A 24,629-nucleotide genomic window follows, 5' to 3' on the forward strand; every position below is an offset into this window, starting at 1 on the left:
ATCTTTCTTGGCTCTTCACCATGAGAACCTGGTGGGGTCTGAGAAGTAAAGCCCATGAAAGCAAGAGAGACCCCTAAGAGCGCTGACTCCAAGAGTCTATTTCTCTCATACTAGCCTGCACTCAGCTCTAGTGATTTGTCAAAATTAGCATGAAAGTGTTCCTATCAAAGTATGGCTCCAGTGCTCCAGGTAAGCAGATCTCAGTAACTCTCTGGATTCCATTCTATGTCCAGTTTTCTGGGTGGCTCTGCTCACCACAAGTGTAGCTACCATCTGTCACCATACAATGCTATTACAATATCATTGACTGTATCTCCTGTGCTGTGCCTTTTATTCCCATGACTTATCAATTTCATAACTGTAAGTCTGTCCTAGTCCCCTTCACCCATTTTGCTCATCCCCTTTCCCTCTGGGCAACCAATTCTCTGTATTTAGAGGTCAAATTCTGCCTTTTTGTTTGTTTTTTCATTTGTTTTGTTTTTTAGATTCTACATATGAGTGAAATAATATGGTATTTGTCTTTCTCTGTCCGACTTATTTCACTTAGCATAATATCCTCTAGGTCAATCTATGTTGTCTCAAATGGCAAGATCTCATCCTTTTTTTATGACTGTGTAATAGTCCATTGTATATGTGTGTGGGTATGTATGTATATACGTGTTTATGTATGCCACATCTTCTTTATCTGTTTATCTATTGATGGACACTTAGGTTGCTTCCATATCTTGGCTATTGTAAATAATGCTGCAATGAAATAGGGGTGCATATATCTTTTCAAATCAGTGTTTTCATTTCTTTGGGTAAGTACTCTGTAATAGAATTATTGGATCATATATTATTTTTATTTTTATTTTTATTTTTATTTTTTTGAGGAACCTCCACACTGTTTCCACAGTAGCTGTACCACTTTAGATTCCCACCAACAGTCCACAAGAGTTCCTTTTTTTCCACATCCTCACCAACACTTACTATTTCTTGTCTTTTTTATTTTAGCCATTCTAACAGGTATAAGGTGCTATCTCTAAGTTGATTTTTTTAAATGTTTATTTTTGAGAGAGAGAGAGCACAATAGGGGGAGGAGCACAGAGAGAGGGTGACTGATGATCTGAGGTGGGCTCCATGCTGACAACAGACAGACTGATGTGGGACTTGAGTTCACAAACTGCGAGATCAAGACATGAACCAAAGCCGGTGGCTTAACAAACTGAGCCACCCAGGCACCCCTCTAAATTGATTTTTGTATGTTGATCTTGTGTCCTGCAACCTTGATGACCTTGTTTATTAGCTCTTATGATTTTGGAGTGTTTATTTTAAGGTGGTCAGTTAAAGCTTCTCTATGGTCCAGTGAAATTGGGATTTAAAATACCTACAATATTTACCCATTAGAACCATTGTTATACTAAGAAAGCACACTCTTTTTTTTTTTAACATTTTATTTTTTTTTAAGAGAGACAGAGAGAAAGAGAGAGCAGGGGAGGGCATAGAGAGAGGGAGACACAGAATTTGAAGCAGGCTTCAGGCTCAGAGCTGTCAGCACAGAGCCCCATGTGGGGCTCAAACTCACAAACTGTGAGATCATGACCTGAGCTGAAGTCAGACGCTTTACCAACTGAGCCACCCAGGTGCCCCAGAAAGCACAATCTTAATAAGATGGTGATGATAAGATAAACAGTAGCTAGAAAAGTCATGTGGTCCAGATGATTCATTTTTATTATGGGCCTAACTAACATGAGCATGTTTATAGGCTGAAGAGAAGGAACAAGTGGGAAGAAAGAGATTGATATTTGAGCAAAAAGAAAATGGCTGGGGTGCCTGGGTGGCTTGGTCAGTCAAGCATCTGACTTTTGATTTCAGCTCAGGTCATGATCTCATGGTTGTGGGGTTGAGCCCCGCATCAGGCTCTGTGCTGAGAGCATGGAGCCTGTTTGGGATTCTCTCTCTCTCTTTCTCTGTCCCATTCCCACTTGCGTGATCTCTCTCTCTCTCTCTCTCTCCCTCTCAAAATAAATAAATAAACTTAAAAAAAAAGAAGATGGCCGATAAAGTGTCAAAGGAGTCAGAAGGGGGTGAGTTAAGTGTAGGCACTGACTTTAGATACCTTAAGGTTTACCTTATGTTCTTAGACGTTGAGAAAGGAGTCAAGGGTACAGATATCAATGAGAATGTGAGCTCGAATGTACATTAAAACTGCTGACTAAAAGCAAGAAGGTGATGGAGAGTAAGCTTGATGATTTCAATTTCTCCATGACATAGGAGCCTTGGTGATCTGCTGAGGGGAGGAGTTTTGGGGAGAATGGCAAAAGTTTGGAATAATTGTTGGGGAGGTTGAAGAGCAGTCTGACCAAGAGCAAACCAAAGGGTCAATAGGTGTTGCTAAGGGACATGTGCATATATAAAGAGACATAGAAGTAATAATGCTGCATCAATCTTGGGCTAGAGATTTACCGTACAGTTGCTGTAGCAGGGAAAGTATATTAACAAAAAAGTGTTAAAGATGCTGGTAAAGAATAATGGAGACAACTAGTCATGTTATCACAGACTAGGTTGGCAAGGGAGCTTTAGAAGTTCCCCACAGAGTATGAAAAAATTGTGGCGTTAAAGAACTGGAGGTCCTTACAGTCAAAAAGTAGGTTTAGTGGAAATAAAGGTACAAGAAAAGTAAGTAGAAAGATAAGATATTAAGACCCATAGTAGAATAATGGACTTCAGAATTTCTGATGTGGTACAGCTAGTAAGATTCCAGATGTGACTTGGCCAATTATAATAGAAGTGACAGCCACTGGAATTGTGGAGGTCCAAGTCCGTGTTTCTGGATGGCTCATTTACATGAACCTTGATATCACCCAGAATTATGATAGTAACTGGGGTAGAGAGAAAGATCCAGGTCCTGTCATTGTCAATTAATGAAGAGCGGTAACTGGGAAGTTGGTAGATGTCATTAACAAAGTGAGGCAGAGGTTGGTATACCTGAATGACCCAACCTCATAGATTCACATTTACCCAACATACCTGAGGGATACAACATTCCCATTAATAAGAGTGACACACTCTGGAATGGTTCTTAAGGTGAGGGAACATCATAAGAGAATGTTTGGGGGTGACATAGGGGGATAGTCCATATCTATGCTAGAAAAACTTAGTTTGATAACTCTGATTATACCCCATTAAAAAGTGTTAATTTCCACTGTCCCTCTCTTCCTAGCGAGAACTGCTCTTTTACGGATGGGTACAGAAATTCAGGGAGAGTTCCTGAGGAGCATGTAGCTTCTATCCCATCCATACTCCTGCTTGCTACTGAAGACTATATAAAGACATGAATCTAGATTGCTGACAGATCTTTTCAAGGAAAAATGCACATAATTTTCATAATTACACTCAACTTGATACAAAAGAGCCTAAATTCATATATTCGCTTTTTATAACTGAGATGTTACTTATAGTGAACAGATCTTAACTGTTGGTGAATTTCTACAAATGCATAAGCCCTCAAGCTATAGAATATTTTCATTACACCAGAAAGTTCTCTGGTGACCTTTCCTGCTCAATTCCTGCCCTTCTTGAGGCAACTGTAATCCTGATTTCTAGCATCAAAGGTTAGTTTTGCCTGTTTTAGGACTTTATATTAATGGAAACACAGCAGGTACTCTTTGGTGTCTTTTTTTTTTCTGCTGAGCCTAGCAAGGTTTAAAGTTAGAATTTGGGGATTAAAGGAAGTCATTTTAATGGAAAATTCTCATTAGTACTAAGGTGGCTAAATTCAGACCAGAACAAAGGCAGGTGTGTGAAAGATCTCTGGTGTGTTTCCACCTCCTGTATAGTTTGCCAAGAAAGCCTAAGACAAATTTTAGTTAAGCATTACAGGAACTATCCTGTGGCCAAAGCCCAGTAGGCTTTGTGGCCCCATCACCTGAACTCCCCATTCCTGAACTCTTTATTGTCTCTGAAATGTATCAGAGGAAACAGTTCCTTTCTGTACCTTCTGAGAGGGATAATAAACCTGCTATGTGCTTGGTAGGATAGTACTGTTCCTGCCTCAGGGCATAAAAAGAAAACCCTAGAATATATTCTCCAATGTAAAAATGAAATCCCAGCTTAAACATGGTATCCTGGAATAGATTTCTTAACATCTGTTTTAATAGAAACCAAAGTCTGAGCAAGTATCTTTCCCTTCCTTAAAACTGTGCTTATGTACGTGGTGATGCTATGGATGAAATGTTTGTGTCCCCTCCAAATTCATCTGTTGGAACTCTAACCCCCAGTGGGGTGATATTTAGAGGTGAGGCCTTTTGGAGGTAAGTAGGTTGGATGAGATCATGAGAGTGGGGTCCTCATGATGAGATTAGTTCATTTATGAGAAGAGACCCAGAGAGAAGTCTTTCTCCCACTCTCTCCCTCTCCCTCTCTTCTTCATCTCTCTCTATATCTCTCCCTCAATATTTCTCCCTCCTCCCTTCTGTCTCTCAGTATACTGCCCCTTCCCACCATCTTCCTCCCTCTCTCCTTCCCAAGAGAAGACTTAGAGTGAAGTTATCTTCTTGGCATCTTGATCTTGGACTTCCAGTCTCCAGAACTTTGAGAAATCCATTTCTATTGTTTAAGCCACCCAGTCTGTGGTATTGTGTTCTGGCAGCCCACGCTGATTAAGATAGGAGGTAAAATTTATTAAGCACTAACTACGTGTGGGACCCTCTGTCACATGTAATCTTTGAAACAAAACTAGGAGGTAGGTACTAGTATCTCCATTTTGCCAGGAAGGAAGATAAAGCTCAGCATCACACAGCTGGTAAGTGATGACAGATATCATCGAATCACCCTCTGCTCCAAGGAAGTTGTGCCCATTTATTTTCTCACTACAACCCTCATACACTTACTAATCTTCATAAATAACCCCAACCCTTTAAGAAATTCCTGATGGGTCTGTCTCACCATAAGGTCTTGATATCATTGCTTCCTTTTTTGAGCTAATGGTTGAGAATGGTGACAGCTTCTGCAACCAATGAAATATTGGCTTTGATCCTTCCGTATCAGCATATACTCATCTACAGGAGGATTCTTAAGGAAACAGAAGGGGGCTGGGTACTTGTACAGACAGGCAATGGTGCCTTGGCAAGGGAAGGCACCATGAGCAACATTTAGGGAGGCAGCTGGAGGGAGGGATATTCTGGTTTTGTCTTGTCTTAATTGCCACATTATTCTAAGGGGGTCTTGGATCAGAGATGAGATTAGGGGAGCTGAGACTGCTTTGGGATTGAGTGGTATGTCCCTAATACAACATACATTTTGACTGAAGTCTGCTTACTAGGTGAGGAACTTAGGAGCAGAGTCCCACAAAATAGGGGCCTCAAAACACAAAACAAATAAAAATACAACTGAAGGAATACACAAGGATGTATCATCTCTTCCCTATTGCTTTCTCAATATGGAAAGTAGTGGCATTGGCCTGAGTCAGTAGGATAATGTCATGATGGTGAAGGCCGTCTTGGATGGGTAGCCTTTACTAAGATAGGTACATATCAATGTTACACAGCTGGGAAGAGGCTGAACTAGTATTTGAACCTAGTTTCTTTCTCTCCCTTTCAGATTTATTGAGTTATAATTGACATAAAATTGTAACGTATTTAAAGTGTACACTGTGATGATTTGACATATGTATATACATTTTAAAAAGATTTCTCCCATCTAGTTAATTAGCACATCCATCACCTCACATATTTTTATGTGTAATATATATTGTAATGTTATGTACATATTTTATACATATATATACATATATATATACGTATGTATGGTGAGAATACTTAAGTTCTACCCTCTTAGCAAATTTTAATTATAAAACAAATATATAGTGTTACTAACTATAGTCACTGTGTTATACATTAGATCCTTACTCATTTTATAGCTGAAAGTTTGTACCCGTTTACCAGCCTCTCCCTATTCCTTCCCCCCACCCCTACTCACTCCCATTCCTGGCAACCGCTTTTCTACTTTATGTTTCTATGAGTTTGGTTTTCTTTTTAGCTTCCACATATAAGTGATGCCATGTGGTATTTGTCTTTCTGTGTCTAACTTAATTCACTTAGCATTATGCCATTCATGTTGCTGTAAATGGCAGAATTTCCTTCTTTCTCATGGCTGAATAATACTCCCTTGAATATATAGCCTATATCTTCTTTATCCATCTGTTGATGAACACTTAGGTTGTTTCCATATCTTTGCTATTGTGAATAATGCTGCCATGAACATGAGAATGCACCTATCTCTTATATTTCCTTTTTTCATTTCCTTTGGATATGTACCCTGAAGTAGGATTGCTGGATCATATAGTAATTCTATTTTTAATTTTTTGAGGACTCTCCATGCTGTTATCCACAGTAGCTGTGCCAATTTATATTCCTACAAATGGTGTTAAATGTTTCCCTTCTCCCCACATCCTTGCCAATGCTTGTTAGCTCTTTTCTTTTTGAGGAGAGCCATTCCAACAGGTGTGAGGTGATTTATTGTGGCTTTAATTTGTATTTACCCAATGATGAGTGATGTTGAGCACCTTTTCATGTGTCTGTTGGCCATTTGTATGTCTTCTTTGGAAAAATATTCATTTCTGCCTATTTTAAAATCGAAGTGTTTGTTTTTTGCTATTGAGTTGTGTGATTTCTTTATATATTTTGAATATTAACACTTTGTCATATATATGATTTACAAATTGCCTTTTTAGTTTTAGTTTAAAATTTTTTTTTAATGTTTATTTATTTTTGCAAGAATGGCAGAGAGTGTGAGCAGGGGAAGGGCAGAGAGAGGGAGACACAGAATCTGAAGCAGGCTCCAGGCTCTGAGCTGTCAGCACAGAGCCCAATGCAGGGCTCGAACTCACATACTGTGAGATCATGACCTGAGCTGAGGTCGGACGCTTAATCGACTGAGCCACCCAGGTGCCCCTGCCTTTTTAGTTTTTGATTATTTCTTTTGCTGTGCAGAAGCTTTTTCATTTGGTATAGTGCCAGTTGCTTGTTTTTGCCTTTGTTACCTTTGCTTTTGGTGTCAAATCTGAAAGATCGCTGCCAAGATTAACGTCAAGGAGCTTACCACTGATGTTTTCTTCTAGGAGTTTTATGGTTTCAGATCTTAAATTTAAGACCTTAATCCATTTTGAGTTGGTTTTTGTAGATGGTACAAGATAGGGATCCAGTATCATTCTTTTGCATGAGGTTGTCCAGTTTTTTCAATTACCATTTGTTGAAGAGACTATCCCTTCCTTACTGTATATCTTGGCTCCTTTGTTGTAAATTAACATTTTTTAAAAAGTTTATTTATTTCTGAGAGAGACAGAGCATGAGTGGGGGAGGGGCAGAGAGCCAGGGAGACACAGAATCTGAAGCAGGCTCCAGGCTCTGAGCTGTCAGCACAGAGCCCGATGCGGGGCTCTAACTCACAAACTGTGAGATGAAGTATCATCTCTTCCCATGACCTGAGCTGAAGTTGGACACTTAACCTACTGAGTCACCCAGGTGCCCCTCCTTTGTTGTAAATTAAATGACCTTACTGTAGATAGGAGTTTATTTTTGGATTCTTTGTTCTGTTGATCTATGTGCCCATTTTCATGCCAGTACTATCCTATTTTGATTACTATAGCTTCATAATATATTTTGAAACTAGGAAATATGAAGCTGAATCTGGTTTCTTTCATTATAATAACTATATTCTTTTTACTATGTAATTTTTCCGCTTTACCCTAAGGGGTTTCCTACTGCCCTGTTACATTGGCCCCAGTAGGTATATAGGTAATTCTCTTAATTTCCCACAGCACAGCTGGGAAATATTTTTTAAAACAGTTGATTTATTCAGATTTTCTATTCCGTCTTAGGTCAAATTTAATCACTTGTATTACAGGAAATATATTCATTTCTTCTAGGTTTTCCAGCGGATTAGTATAAAATTGTTATATTCTTGTAATTTCCTTTTATCTTTTACATATGTAAAACTCATTCCTAATTTTTTTTGTGGCTTCTCTTTTTCCCTTGATTAATCTTGTGAAAGGTTTTTATTATATTCAATTAACAATGAAAAAGAAAATAGGGGGAGTTTGGGGAGTTGGCAAATGCCACCTATTTGATAAATATTTTTTATGAACTCTCTGCCATGCACTGATCCTAGTTAAATGCTGCTGATAGGTGGGGTGACCATATGCCCCAATCTATGCCTATTTCAGGTATAAAAATTAATAGAACTCCCTTTTACTCTCAACAGTAATTTGGGCCAAATTAAAGTTGACATGTACAGTGGTGGCTTTAAGATAAATTTTGGTGGAGTTTTGAAGATGGAACCCTGGTTGGAAGGACTTACAAAAATGGAGGCGAACATCTGGAGACCATAAGAGATGATTATTTTGAAGAGTTTTGCTATAGGAAAGGGAAGAAATGAGGTAGGAGGCAGAGGAAATGGAGTTGTTTGCTATTTTACCTGTTTCTGCCTTTATTATTTTTATTTCTTCTTTATACTTTCTATGGGCTTATTTGAGTTGTTTATTTCCTAGCCTCTTAGATTAATGTGTAATGCATGTGAAGCCATATATATCTTTCCATGAACAAAACATATAGGTTCTGATATGGGGTGCTTTCGTTTTCATTAATTTCTAAATTGTATGAAATTTCAACGTTGACATTTTCTTTAAGCAATGAATTATTTAGAAGTGACTTAAAATATCTAGATGCCTGGATTCAATTTAAAAAAAATTCTAGTTTCAGGGCACCTGGGTGGCTCAGTCAGTTCAGCATCTGACTCTTGATTTCAGCTCAGGTCATGATTTCGTGGCTTGTGAGTATGACCCTCATTTCAGGTTCTGTGCTGACAGTGCATGGAGCCTGCTTGGTATTCTGTCTCCCTCTTTCTCTGCCCCTCCCCTGCTTGCTCTCTATATCTCTTTCAAAATAAATAAAAATAAACTTAAAAATTTTTTTTTCTAGTTTTAATACACTATTTTCAATTAAGTGGTCTATATATCTCTATGTATCTTCTTTGTTTAAAAGTTTTTAACGTTTATTTATTTTTGAGAGAGAGAGGGAATGAGTGTGAGCAGGGGAGGGGCAGAGAGAGAGACCAAAACACAGAATCTGAAGCAGGTTCCAGGGCCCAGCTGTCAGCACAGAGCCCAACGTGGGGCTTGAACTCAAGAACTGTGAGATCATGACCTGAGCAGAAGTTGGATGCTTAACCGACTGAGCCACTCAGGCGCCCCTCTATATGTCTTTTTTAAAAAAAATTATTGTAATTTCCTTTCTGACCTTCTATAGGACCAATTTTTATAAATTTTAACTGAGTAAAATGAACAAATTGTGTATTCTCTATTGAGTATGAGTTCTATTCCTATCTATTAGCATCAATTTGTTAACTATATTATTTAAGTCCTCTGTATTGTTACTCACGGTACATCGTAGTGGGAGACTTTAACAGACCTCTCAGATGTGGATTTGCTAATTTCCTTTTGTGATTTTACCAATTTTTCATGTACTCCAAAACGATGTTAGGAGCATTTAAGTTCATGATTATTAGATCTTCATGGTGAATTATTTAAAATGTGAAATATCCTCTTTTAAACTTGTAATCTTTTTGACTTTCGATTCTGTTGTGTGTGATGCTGATGCTGCTCTTAGCAACTTTCTGTTTGTGGTTGCCAGGAATATGTTTTCCAGCCTAGAGTAATCACAGTTTTGGCTTTTCCTGGCAAGCTGCATGTGGCTGGATTCTTAAAATCCAGCCGATTTTACCTTTTATAAAACAGACTAATCCAGTTCATATGTATCATTATTTTGGATGTATTTAGACTTATTCCTGCCATGTCATTTTGTGTTGCAGTTTAACATCCTTTCTCTCATTTCCGCTTCACCCTTTCCAAGGATGGCTGGGATTTCCTTTGTTCCTCTTTTCATTTACTGGTTTGAAAACCATACACATTTTATTTTTATGCTTCTAAGAGGTTACACTTAAATTTTTATCATTAGTGTTTAAATTTATATTTTTCTAACAGCGTGAGGCTACTCACTACCTACTAACTTTTTTTAAAATTATTTTTTTTTTTTTTTTTTTTTTTTTTATTTATTTTTGGGACAGAGAGAGACAGAGCATGAACGGGGGAGGGGCAGAGAGAGAGGGAGACACAGAATCGGAAACAGGCTCCAGGCTCCGAGCCATCAGCCCAGAGCCTGACGCGGGGCTCGAACTCACGGACCGCGAGATCGTGACCTGGCTGAAGTCGGACGCTTAACCGACTGCGCCACCCAGGCGCCCCTAAAATTATTTTTTTTAACTTTTCACTTGTTTTATTTTTTATTTTTTAAAATTTACTTCCAAATTAGTTAGCATAGAGTGCAACAATGATTCCAGGAGTAGATTCCTTAGTGCCCCTTACCCATTTAGCCCATCACCCCTCCCACAACCCCTCTAGCAACCCTCAGTTTGTTCTCCATATTTATGAGTCTCTTCTGTTTTGTCCCCCTCCTTGTTTTTATATTATTTTTGTTTCCCTTCCCTTATGTTCATCTGTTTGTCTCTTAAAGTCCTCATATGAGTGAAGTCATATGATTTTTGTTTTTCTTTGACTGACTAATTTCACTTAGCATAATACCCTCCAGTTTCATCCACGTAGTTGCAAATGGCAAGATTTCATTCTTTTTGGTTGCCGAGTAATACTCTATCGTGTGTGTGTATATATCTATATCTATATCTATATCTATATCTATATCTATATCTATATCACATCTTCTTTGTCCATTCATCCATCAATGGACATTTGGGCTCTTTCCATACTTTGGCTATTGTAGATAGTGCTGCTATAAACATGGGGGTGCATGTGTTCCTTCGAAACAGCACACCTGTATCCCTGGATAAATGCCTGGTAGGACAATTGCTGGGTTGTAGGATAGTTCTATTTTTAGTTTTCTAAGGAACCTCCATAATGTTTTCCAGAGTGGCTGCACCAGCTTGCATTCCCATACCTACTAATAACTTTTGACAAATCTTCTGATACTTTTATTTTCCTGAATTCTTCATTAGCATCCCTGCCTCCATCTTCTATATCCCATGTTGACATAATCTGAATTTTAACACCAGAATTTTGTTTTTAAAAAATAATTTTAGGGGAACCTGGGTCGCTCAGCCAGTTAAGCATCCATCCGACTCTTGATTTCGGCTTAGGTCATAATCACAGGGTCGTGGGATTGAGCCCTATGTTGGGATCCACGCTGAACATGGAGCCTGCTTGGGATTCTCTCTCCTTCTCTCTCTCTGACCTTCCCCCGCCAAATAAATTAATTAAAAAATTAAAAAAAAATTTATAATTATGTCTCATAGAAAAAGCAGTTGTATTATTTTCCTGCAACTACTGCAGCTCGTTGTTAAATCTTGGATTCATTTTCCTGTAGAGTCTCTAATAGTTCTCTTAGCTTTCAGACAGGATCTATTGAGTTATTAAAACTCTGACTTCCTGGGTATTTGAAAAAAATCTTATACTGTTCTCACATTTGATTAATATTATGTATGAATATAGAAATTTAGATTTGAACTTCTTTTCTTTCAGTGAAGATATTATCGAATGTCTTTTCTTCATCCAATACTGTTGATGAAACACCTAATGTCAAATCTGATGAGAATGACTGTGAATAGTCGCTTTATCACCCTCTCTGGAAGCTTCGGCAACTTCTCTTCACCCTCGTAGCTATCCTCATAGCTTAGAATGTTGGCTAATATTCTGAATTGTCACTACCTTTGTAATTGGCTTTTGTGTGTGTGTGTGTGTTTATTTTAATCCTGCTCTATATTTGAAGGACCATTTCAATCTGAAGATTTATGCTTCTTCAACTGTAAGAAGAAATTCCATTATTTTTTTTAGATTTTATCTCTCTTTTATCCTCATTATTCTCTATTAGATAGATGCTATGACATACAGAACTTTCCTCCATATATCTTCAAGTTTTCAACTTTTCTTCACCTTGTGCTTCATTCCAGATATCTCATTTCCTTCTCAGCTGGGTCCAGTCTTCTAATCCTATCTACTGAATTTTTTATTTCAGTAATTACATTTTTTTTATTTCTAAGGTTTATGTTTGGTTTGTTTTACACCAGACTGTTCCTGATTGTCACTTCTTCTTATCACTCTATTAATTTTTCATAATCGTAATTCTTCTGTTGGCTTGTTATCTATTTTTCATGGTGGCTTCATGTCAGATGTTGGTGATTTTGGCTATGGGCTCATCTTTGTGGTTTGGATACCCTGTTGGAGTCTTTATACTTCTAGTCCCATGGCCAGCCATCAGGGAGGTATTGGGGTAGCTACTGAGGTTTGTGCTCCATAATGTTTTCTGTGAGAATAGGAGAAAGGCTGCGTGTGTGCTGGGTAGGATATCTTAGAAGCCAATATTCTGGGCTTAGTCATTCCATCTGGGCATTTTCAGGCTCTACTCTCCTTGAGCATGGCCCCTGCCCAAGAATAGGCCTGAATGGATGCGGAGGAGGACAGCAGGCTGTACCAGGCACAACCAGTGTGGGTACCCAACTCCTTTCCCTGTCATTTGCATTGAATGCCTCCTCTCGGAGCCTGGCTTCCACCACCTGGAGGCATGAGATAGGCTTGGTGATGCCCCTATCTTCTGTGGCATACTTTCCAAAAAGCTTCAGAACAAATTCCAGGCTGCTGTTATCTTCTTCAAACTAATCTGGTGTATTTTTAGACCCTCAGGAATTTTTCATAATTTTGATTAGCTAAAAATTTCTCTTTGAATTTACAGAGTAAGGTATGTATTCTCATACTTAAAAAAGAAATGTAAGGCTTAGAGTAGAAATATAGAGAGCATTGGGGAAGGAGAGAACATCGCTGTCTGCAATTAGTTTCCTATGTGGAAGGCAAAGCTTCCACTTTTACTTTGGGTTGTTTGCCTTTTTCTCATCTATACTAGAGACAGTAAGCAATTGTCACTTATATTGTAAATATTTGTTACAAATGCCTTTTAATTTTGCTTATGGTCACTTCTGAGATACAGAAATTTTATGTTTTTATGAGGACAAACCTGTCCATTTTTTACTCTAAGATTTCTGGATGTTGTGTAATGCTCAGGAGGCCTTCCTAATACATAATTGAAACCTATTTTTATTACAGTGCCTTTTAATATTTTATGGTTCAATCTTTTGTGATTAGATATTTCATGTTTAGGTATGGATTCATCAGGGTTTTAATTTTGTGTTTCGTGTGAGATTTGATGTGTGTCCCATTCCCTCTTTTCTAAGATGAAAGCTTTTATTGCTAATTTCCTTCCTTGCTCCGTTACCTTGTTTTAGGTGGGTGGGTGTGCAGGGGCAGTTAACATTTTTTAGTGCATAGGTCATCAAACCATAATGAACCAAACTGGTATTTGATGGATGGACTGTGCAACACTCAGAGTTCTTGAACTTTGAGATGAATGTAGCACCTGCCTGGAATTTGGGGAGTAGACGAGTGTGAAGAAATGTAGGTACATGAAGCCAGAGAAGCTGACTGTGGCAGAGAGCACCATCCACTGAAATGGTTTTCCAGTTTTCCCCTTGGACACATAGCTAGAGTTCACCTCCTTGCCCCCCTCTCTACATAACCAGGTGACTACTGTTCTCTCCAGTACAGTGTGAACAGTCTTCATGCCAAGCCCATAAAAACCTCTCATTTGTACTCCTTTTTGAAGCCTGGATATATAGGTGATGAGGTTCTAGGAGATGGGGCCACAAGATGAAAGGATTTTAAATACGGACAAGGCCGTGTGGAGGAGAGTTGCCTCCTGGCCAGAAACATTCTCCTTGGACTAATACTGAAGTGAGAAATAAGCTTCTTTGGTGTCTGCCCAAATAAGACAGGGGGTTTAAGTTTCTGGAAGATATGCTGTATTGAGTTAGGGAAGTTTCCTTCCATTCTTGACTTACTGTTGTTTTAATCAGTAGAGGGTACTGATTTATTTTATTTCTTATTTTTATTTTTTTTTAACATTTATTCATTATTTTTTTGAGAGATAGAGACAGTGTGAGTGGGAGAGGGGCAGAGAGGGGGAAACACAGAATCCGAAGCAGGCTCCAGGCTCCGAGCTGTCAGCACAGAGCCTGATGCGGGGCTTGAACTCACACATGGCGAGATCATGACCTGAGCTGAAGTTGGATGCTTAACTGACTGAGCCACCCATGTGCCCCTTATTTTATTTTATTTTTTTAAGGGTTTATTTATTTTTGAGAGAGACAGAGAGAGAGAGAGAGAGAGAGAGAGAGAGAGAGATTGATTGGAGGGGTAGAGAGAGAGGGAGATACAGAATCTGAAGCAGGCTCCAGGCTCCAGGCTGTCAGCACAGAGCCGGATGCTGGGCTCGAACTCATGGACCACAAGATCATGACCTGAGCCAAAGTTGTATGCCTACCCGACTAAGCCACCCAGGCACCCCTGTTGTTTTATTTAAAAAAATCTGACAACTACTTAACTCTAGAGAAAAAACTGATGGTTACTCCAGAGTATCATAGAAATATTATTATGCTTAAATCCCCCAGTGTAATAAATTATAATTATTTTGTTGAGTTTTGATTTAACAATGTCACCATTTTCTAATTTATTTATATTTGCTTTTATTTTTATGAATTCCTTCCTTCTACTTGGTTTTATTTTGTTTTCTTTTTCTAATATCTTGAGTGCTGTTAATTTGTTGTTTGTTTAATTAGAAAGGTATTCAGGGGTAAGAAGTTTCCTATATTCCATTAGTACTGATTCATAATATTCTTTTATTATTTGCTAACTGGTGTGTTAATTCTTAAAGTTCTCCATTAAATGATTTCTGTAATAAACACTGAAATTGTGTGCCTTATGCCAGTCACTGACCAGCAGGATTTTGGAGTGTTCTGGGCCATACTTTACTTTTTGTAACTTATATCAGGGTAATGAATGAGGAGCCAAAGCAATCCCACATTCCTCTATAATATGTTTGGTATTTGTGAGGTAGGGTTTTACCCATGCAAGTCTCTTTATAGGTAATCTATTTCTTTTTCAGTATTAATTGGAAAAATGCACATATTGAACAATAGCTGTATTAAAACTTTTGAATTCTAAAATAATAAAAAATATGAAAGCCTTAAGCTATGAAAATTGGTATATTTCTGTCCTTAAATAGTTTAATGCCTATAGGTGAAAATTAAGTATCTTATTAATATGACATGGTGATTTAGGTTTCTTTATTATGTTTATCTTTAGAATTAGTTGCTGGATGGAAACTTAGTATGACCATAAAGTAACCTTTACATGATTTGCTATGGGGATTTAAAGATGCATTTTCTTTTGTCCCCTCTGATCACCTCCTTATTAAAATCAAAGTAACATCTTTTTATGCATAGTGAATTTGTTCCTTAGGGGACTATCAAGTATCATCTTTGGTCTATATTACTACACTTTAGAATATGGACTCCAGTGCTAACATTTATTAGCTTTGTGACATTTGGCGAGTTTCTTATTCTCTCTGTGCTTCCATTTCCTCAGATGTAAAGTGGGGATAACCAGGGTCTCTGCCTCATAGGATTTTCCCAAGGGTTAAGAGTTCAAAATTTAAAGTTCTTAGAATAGTCCTGGGGATGATGTTAGTTCTATGTACGTTAGCTATTTTTATTATAATCTAGAAGCAATCACAGCTAGCTTCTCTAAAAACTTTTTTTTTTTTTTTTGCTAATATTCTCATTATTAAACTGCCCTTTAAGTTTAAGGGAAATTATATAAACTGTCACAATCTTATCACAAACCCAGGATTTAGGTATTGTTATGCTATATGAGAAGCTAAGAGTGTGAAATAATTTTGAGGTTCACATGGTAAAACATGACAGAATTGGGATTTGAACTTATGTCTGTCACTGAAGTCCACACACTTTGCATTATAACACTCAGCCTGATGTGACCACTCTCTATAAAATCCAGCACCATAAACTTTTCCTGTCATTACCAAACCAGAGCTTCATCTTTTTTGGTACGCCAAAAATTTTGTACTTATAGCACCAAGGTAGTATGTCTGTAGTTCTTTTAAGACAGTAGATAGCCCAGCACTGTTGACCTGGAGTGGTGCTCACACTAGCTCTGCCTGATGAAGGACATTCACTCTTTAGAACCACAGAGAGGAGAATGCAGACATTAATGGTTTACTGCTGCTTATCTTAGTTAACCCCAGATAATTTGTCAATCAATACCTAGCCTTTTGATTTTCTCTATGTCATAACTCTCCCAGCCCCTGGTTTCAAATGGGTGTTGAAGATTGCCTGTCTCTAACTCCCTGGGCAGCTCTTGGCATGAAGGCACTACACAATATCACACGGGTTCCTGGAGTTCATGTAGGAACAGGAGGATAATGGGTGCTTTCTGAGGGAGAGATAGGAGAGGTAGTTGCTGGGAAAATGCATCCTAGGCCTGAAAATAATTAAGGCTTTGATTGTGGCCATTCAAAAACCTATGCCCAGACTATGTCGGTACCTCCATGATGAAGCCAGCATTCTCTGGCCCTTCTGATCCCACATGCTCACTAGTGTCTCCTTCCACCTCTCAGAGCAGCCTCCCATTACACCATTACACAGTGCTGCCCATTGGACTGGATTGTGTTATGTATTGTCCAGTCTCTCCAACAAAATAGTATCCCCCATATCCTCTGCCAAGTGGGGACCATGTAGTGACCATTATCTTCTTTTTTTTCATTATGCTAAAATATACATACCGTAAAACTTAACCTTTTAACCATTTTTCAGTATACAGTTCAGTGGCATTAAGTACATTTACACTACTACTCAACTAATCACCACCATCCATCCCAAGAACTTGTTCGTTATCCCAGAATGAAACTCTGTACGCTTTAAACGACAACTCCCCAGGATCCCCCTCCCCCATCCCTGCAGTCAGCATTCTACTTTCGGTTTCCATTAGTTTGACTACACATATGCAAGTGGCGCCAGTCATGCGATCTTTGTCCTTTTGTGTCTGCCTTCTTTCACTTTGCATAATGTCTTTGGGGTTCACCCATGTTGTAGCATGTGCCAGGACTTCCTTTTTAAGGGTAAATAATATTCCATTATGTGTATACACTGTAATTTGCTTGTCCATTCATCCATGGTGGACATTTGGGTTTTTTTCCCACTTTTGACGATGGGGAATAACACTGCTATAAATGTTTGTGTGCAAGTGTCCGTTGAACCCTTGTACTCAGTTCTTTGGGGGTATATGACCAGTAGCAGAATTGTTCAATCATATGGTAATTCTGTGTTTAATTTTTTTGAGGAGGCTCTATGCTATTTTCCACGATGTGGCACCATTTTACATCCTTACCAGCAAAACACAGGCTTCTTTCTGATATCTCTACATCCTCCCAACATTATTTTACCATTATTCTGATTTAATCCTCATGACAGGTGAATGACAATTACTCTATCTGGAATCTTTATTGTACTTCACAATTTGTTTTTGCATATATGAGCCTTTGAACCTTTATAATAATCTTTGGTGTAAGTATTATATCTATATAATTATATATAAGTCATATATAATTATATAAATATATATAATTTCTTTTTTTTTATTTTTTTATTTATTTTTTTTTTTAATTTTTTTTTTTTCAACGTTTTTTATTTATTTTTGGGACAGAGAGAGACAGAGCATGAATGGGGGAGGGGCAGAGAGAGAGGGAGACACAGAATCGGAAACAGGCTCCAGGCTCCGAGCCATCAGCCCAGAGCCTGACGCGGGGCTCGAACTCACGGACCGCGAGATCGTGACCTGGCTGAAGTCGGACGCTTAACCGACTGCGCCACCCAGGCGCCCCTATTTGGAGGTGTTTCAAGATCACCCAAGGTCACAAAACTAATATGTGGAAAAGTAAAAAATATGAACTTTCTATTCCTGATTCTTTTTATTATTTGGAGAATTAAACAGACAATACTCTGTTCACTGAAATCAAAGCAAAAGGAGAACTCACACATTGAGAAAATATTCCCAAAAAGGATACGTACTATTCTCCCATATGTCCTAAGGTATTAAAGAAAATAAATGGCTTAAATAAGTGGCAGAAAGGATTTAGGTTAGATATTAACTGGGTGGCTTATGTTGGTGAGACATTGAAAAAGATTACCAAAAGATACTTTGAGATAATTAAAGTCCTGAAAAATGCTATGCGCATTGGATTCCATCCCAGTATGTGCCTGAGGGTGCAGGAAGTGATTCAGTGAATACTTGTTAATTATTTGAAAGCAGGGGGATAAACTGGCTGTCTTCACATAGTTTCTTTGAGTGAATTCTCTGATTCTACAGCAAAGATTCTACCGAATGCATTTGTACTACTCAGGAGTGGTGTTCTTTGGTGTTTGGGGATAGATCTTTGTTTTCTTGACCCCTTCATCCTTGCTCTCTGGAGAATGCAGTCTCCCTCACTCAATTCCATTTCAGAACCTTCATTCATTCAGTCCTCTGGGGAGAAGTCTGATATGACCTGACTCACCTGGAGTCTTGAGCTACTACTGGGGCAGTTAACTTTCTACACCACTGTTGGTTTGGTTTCACTCTGCTCCCCAGGGAGATTTGAAGAGATGAAATTTTTGCCCTGAGATTAAAGGGGACAGTTTCAGTGGGTTTATGGCTTGTCAGTGTTGTAGGATAAAGAAGAGACAAGGTAGCTGGTTTAAGACAGTAAATAGCCTAGCTTTTCCAACGGGCCAGCACTGTTGACATGGAGTAGTAATCACACTGCTCCTTGCCTGATGCAGGACATTTAGTCTTTAGAACCACGGAGCAGAGAATCCAGAGCAGGTGAGAGTTGCTGGTGATGACCCCATGCAACCAACTCTGTTACTGTGCAGATGAAAAAGCAGAAAGATGAAAAGATGAAAAAGGAGAGGTGTCAATTATTTTTCTTTTACATTTCAGAGTTGGAAATTGAAGAATGCAATGGAAAGCAACAAGAAAAAGGCAAGGGTGTGTACCCATCAATCCCAGATGCAGGGAGACATTCCTTCTGAGTAGCTGTGCCTTCAGATGCCCCATAGGGTCTGCAGTGTTTACAGAACAATTTAAGAACACTTGAGACCAAATATAATCTCAATAAACACACGCAATTAAGGCCAACCGAACCTGGCTTAGTACTTAGCTTATCCTCCTTGTCACCTTCAAGGCCCAGATAACTTCACATAATGTTAGGAAACAACCTCCTTGATCTTCCTCTTTTCCTCTGAGAGCAGTTGGCAGCTTCTGTAGGGATCCCTGATCAGTGCAAGATCAACACAAATCATGAACCTCAATCACTGTTTTCACCCACTCTAGATTGCTTTCTCTCTAATTTAATTGCTTGAATTTCAGTGTCTGTGATAAGAACTCAGGGGTAATATCACACACCTCTGGAATCTCTCCACCGATTATGGGCTGTGCCCAGCAAGTGAGGATAGCAGGATTTGGCCAGTTATGAATACAGGGTTCTCTCGGCACTGCCAGGATCTTTATAGAGAATGTCATGCTGTGCACACTCCCCTGAAGCTGGCTCGATTTCACAATTTTTCACACCTATTGTGATGTAACCCTATCTCAAACAAGGTCCCTGTCCAAGTATGCTTTGATGTTTTATGTAATAAGTTGCAGAATTCAGGATTTAAACATCAAAAGTAGAAATCCACAATTTTCTTTTTTATTCTGTAAGATTTAGCATGTTCATTTTTCTTTAATCACAACAGAGCATGGTGAACAAAATGTATTGTGGATTATGAAAATATTTTTCTTTTTCCCTATATTGTACACCTGAAACTAATATTATACTGTATGTTAACTAACGGGAATTTAAATAAAAACTTAAAAAAAATTATACAATGAAAATTTATTATATTTATGAATCAGATCCATGTTTTAAAGAATCTTTCCAGGTGTAGTAGGGGTTGTGGGACCTCTGAGGGGTTTTGTGACATTGGATCTTAGTCATTCCATCACTTCGATGATGAAGTGAAACACTATGACTTCCAGGTTGTTGGCTACATTGAGGTTTTATGGCTGTATGAAAGGCCTAAATTCGTCATCATTTAACATGGATCTGTAGAGCCTGGGGGATGATTCTGATACTAGCTTTATTGTTTCAAAACCTGGGATTTGGAGCTGGAATGTGCCAAGAAATCTCTACTTGAGTTAAAGGGAAAGCAGGTGGTCCTTCAGGAGGGGAGGGGGTGTGTGTGTTATGAACTCCCTTGTGGTTTCTGCTTCTTGGGTATTTTCCTCAGTGTGACTAACTAAAATGCTCTTTGTTCTTTGTTCCAGAGTCAGAGACATCCCTGCCACGCGGCACAGAGATTTATAACTCTGAGCAAAGGTTTCAACAAATACTATTTCTTTACTCCAAAGTCCATCTATGTGTGCTTCCTGAAATAAAGAACAGAGCATTTCTGTCTTCTGGTCTCTAATCCCAGGAGCCTTAGCAGCAGAGGCTGGGGGAGTTCCAAAAGGTCTTCTTATAAGTCTGGAGATAATGACTGGCTCAAACAAGCTGGCGCCGTGTGGGGACACCCATAGACTTTATTTATCTCTCTCTGTCTCTTTTTTTTTTTCAGGCTGACATAGTGTCTGCACTGACATACCCAGTCCAGAAAAAAGAAACTGTGTCTGTTATAACTTTTACTTAAGTGGTGTAAGTGGAAAGATGATAATGCAAAGATTTGTTGAAAACACACTTCTTATCCAGACAATCCATTGTAATGTTTCAATTAAAAAGTTCTACTCACAGAGATTTAAAAAAAAAAAAAAGAAGAAGGACAAGATCTGGGATTGTTTAACGACCTGGAACATGCAAAGAACATAATAGAATTTCTGATTCGGTATCTGGGATGTGGGTATATGATTTGAGATATAAATGAGACCCGTCGATGGCTATTATTACCCTGCCCCCACCACATCCCCTCCCATGAAGATAGGCAACAGGGAAGGTGCTTAAATTCTTTCAGGGCCTATGGTTGTCACTGAGCAATTTACTTCTTTGGTATCTCACATACAGATGGCTGGTATAACACACAAAGCTCACCTGGGTGCCAGACTGGGGAAGTGTAGTTCAAGTATCTCCAATCCATGTGACAATGTTATCTGAAAAACATGTGACTTGAAGCCAGTGTAATGACACTAAACCCACTCTAGTGCACATTTTTGTATAAGGCATCCATTTTGGAGCCCAGACCCAATGCTAGTAGAACTCAGTATTACATTACAGTCTGATTTAGCACAAGGTCTGGTGGCAGAGTCCAGGTATGGTAATCTTGGAATTACCTAATCTGGGAAGGAGCCAACTGGCCTATGGAATACCTGAAAATGAAACACTGTCTACCAGAGATGGGGAAGTATATCCACCTTCGAAACTGTTAAGACACTCTTGAAAACTGAAAACCACACAAATGCCAACAATGTCTTGGTTCCTGTGAAGTTCACTGTCTAGTAATAAAAGGAGATAAAAAATACCCATCTTAAATAATTTAAGTGGTATACTAAGGGTATATCCAGGGCACTGTCAGAACACAGAAGAGGGACAACACTTACCCAGCCAGACAATGAGGACCAGGGAAGGTTGCCACTATATCTAGTTATAAGAAGTTCGGAGTACAGTTAATGCATCTTGTCTTGAAGGTGACACTTGTCCTCCAAATAACTCAGACTCTTCCCAGAACCATTCCAAAGGACTTAGCTCTTCCCATAAATGCTCTATGTATTTATTCATCTCCATCCTCAGTGAATGGAAGAAAGGTCAGAAATGTGTCACTGCTTTGTAACCTAAGGTCTTCTGCCTTGTCTACTGAATGAGTTACTGAATTAATATTCCTCCCTACACAAATTTTTCTTTAAAAAGTCTGTCCTTTCCTGCTTTGCAGTCTGAGCCCCTACTTCTCTGTACATAATTCTTCACAGATCTCTATCTAACCACTTAGACAAACTGTTTAACTTCATTTGACATTATTTTTTCTGGAAGAGTAAAGCAAAATTGCCTTAGATAGATTTTTTTTGGTTTTACATCATGAAAAATTTTACCCCACTTGCTATTTGCTGTTTTCCTTTTCCCATCTTCTGCATTCTTCCAGGAGGCCTCCTGAATAGTCCATGCTTAAGCTAAAGAAGACTGACAGTTATTTTCAGTACCAAGTCTCACCTAATAACGAAAAACCTAGGCACATTTTCATTTCCTGTAAAGTTAGCTGAGTCAGGTGAGGTGAAAAATCAGAGAACGGGCTCTATCTGGGGCTTCTGGGAAAACTCAAGGCCCTAAAAGTGAATGTTCTCTTCTAATTGCCTGACAGAGCTATTTAACATCCATGACTTAGCGTTTTACATCCTGGACAGGGTCTGACCAGCCTGACTTAACGACAAAGTTAGTTTTGAAAACCTCTTATTCATTTGTCTTTTCTCATTGGCAATGTCCATGAGTCCATTATTCCTACGGACTAGAGAGGAACTCAGGAATTACAAGGATGGGCCCTTTTGGTTAGTGGCTGGCTAGGATTTTGTAGTGTATCCTCTGAATGCATTCACTGTCCTACAGTGGGTCTCAGGGTGTGGAATGATTTGTTATTGAGTAAGGGCCATGCTTAAAGTTTTCCAGCCCGCGTTTGGATGCAATGCAGGGTCACTTCAATTACCTTGGAAATGAGAGTGCTGGTAACCAGTGTAGAGACTATTTTGGAATAAGATAATAACATCTAAAGCCACTTCCAGTTTGATAATAAATATCATGTACTGATTGATACGATGGTGCAGATTTTCTTGTTAGATCTGCTTATGGAGTGAATTACACCAACAGAGGTTTTAACAACATTGTTGAAATACAATTCCCATACCATGCAATTCACCCAATTAAAGTGTATAATTCAATAGATTTAGTATAATCACAGAATTGTATAGTCATCACCACAATCTAATTTTAAAAATTTTTCATCACACCAAAAAGAAACCCCATAATCATTAGCTATAACCAACCAATGTCCTCATTTCACGCCAGCCCTAGATAACTGCTAAACTACTTTCTGTATCTATAGATTCGTCTGTTACAGACATTTCATATAAGTGGAATCATATAGTATGTGGTCTTCTGTGACTGGCTTATTTAATTTAGCATAATGTTTTTAAGGTTCATCCTGTTGTAGAATATATCAGGGCTTCATTCCTTGTTATTGCCAGATAATATTCCATTGATGCATATACATTTGTTTATTCATTCATCGTTTGTTAGACATTTGGATTGTTTCCACTTTTTGGCCATTATGAATAATGCAGCTAGGCAGTGTTGTTTACAAAAGCCAATACATGAAAACAATCTGACTGCTCATGGACAGATGAATGGGTAATGAAGATGTGGTAAATCTACAATGTAATCTTATTCAGCCATAAAAAAGGAAATCCTGTCATTTGCAACAACATGGATGAACCAAGGACATTATGCTAAGTAAAATAAGTCAGACAGAGAAAAATAAATACTGTATGATCTCAGATACATGTGGAATCTGAAAAAGCAAAAAACAAACTCATAGGAAAAGGAAAGATTTGTTGGTTACCAGAGGTGGAAGGGGGATTGAAAGAAGGTCAAAAGGTACAAACTTCCAGTTATAAGATAAGTAAGTACTAGGGATGTAATGTACAACATGATGACTATCATTAACACTAATGTATAGTATATATGGAAGTGGTTAAGAGAATAAATGCTAAGAGTTCCCATCACAAGGAAAACACTTTTTTCTTTCTCATGTTCTTTTTTTTTTGTGATTATATGAGACAATGAATGTTAACTAAGCTTATAATGGTAACCATTTAACCACATATGTAAGTCAAATCATTGTACTCTATACCTTAAACTTATACAGTTCTGTATGTCAGTTATATCTCAATAAAACTGGAAAAAAAAAGCAGCTATAACACTCATGTTCAAGTGTTTGCATGGACATACACGTCTTCATCTCTTTTGGGTATACATCTAGGAGTGGAATTGCTGGGTCATATGGTAACTCTATGTTTAACCTGCTAAGAACTGAGAACACCAGACAGCAATGGGAATTTTTCCTAAGAAAATGTTAAGGACTGATAATAAAAGGAGATCAAGTTTGGGACTGAAGGGGGCTATCTCACCAGACTGCTTTAAGTCTCATAATACAGATATGAAAGGTAGTAACAGAAAATATTACATAGACAATACTTAGAAAGCAAAGCTGCAAGTAAACTTTCCATTAGTCATAAAATCCCAAGAGTTATTCTGGTTCAGACAGGAAGGTAAGTAGATTTTTCTATTCTTGTAAATTATTTCTACATGGTATGTTTCAGAAGCACTTAGGGTGACATTGTATATAGATTTCACTGCCCAGAGTAGATCTGAATCTTGTAAAGTTGTGCTGTCCAATGTGGTTATATGTGGCTTTTATAATTTTATTAGTTAAAATAAAATAACACTTAAAATTCAGGTCCTTAGTTGTACCAGCCACATTTCAAGTGCTCAATAACCACATGTGGCTTGTGGCTACCATCTTGGGTGGTTCTCTCATTGTAGAAAGTTCTATTAGACAGGGCTATTCTAAAGCAGTGGTTCTTAAATGGATGGTGATTTCAGCCCCCAGAGAAATATGGCAATTTCTGG

The 24,629-nt window shown here is 38.3% G+C and overlaps 1 long non-coding RNA gene across 1 annotated transcript; it reads left to right on the forward strand.

Annotated features, from left to right (window-relative positions):
• Positions 1-250: 250 nt before the first annotated feature.
• On the forward strand, positions 251-23,899 carry LOC131484442 (uncharacterized). The gene is made up of 3 exons (XR_009248251.1): positions 251-360; positions 18,926-18,973; positions 20,294-23,899. It is a non-coding gene; the product is annotated as an uncharacterized LOC131484442 (long non-coding RNA).
• The last annotated feature ends 730 nt before the right edge of the window (positions 23,900-24,629 follow it).

This window comes from Neofelis nebulosa, chromosome 9, assembly GCF_028018385.1.
Source record: "Neofelis nebulosa isolate mNeoNeb1 chromosome 9, mNeoNeb1.pri, whole genome shotgun sequence".
Classification (NCBI taxonomy): Eukaryota; Metazoa; Chordata; class Mammalia; order Carnivora; family Felidae; genus Neofelis; species Neofelis nebulosa.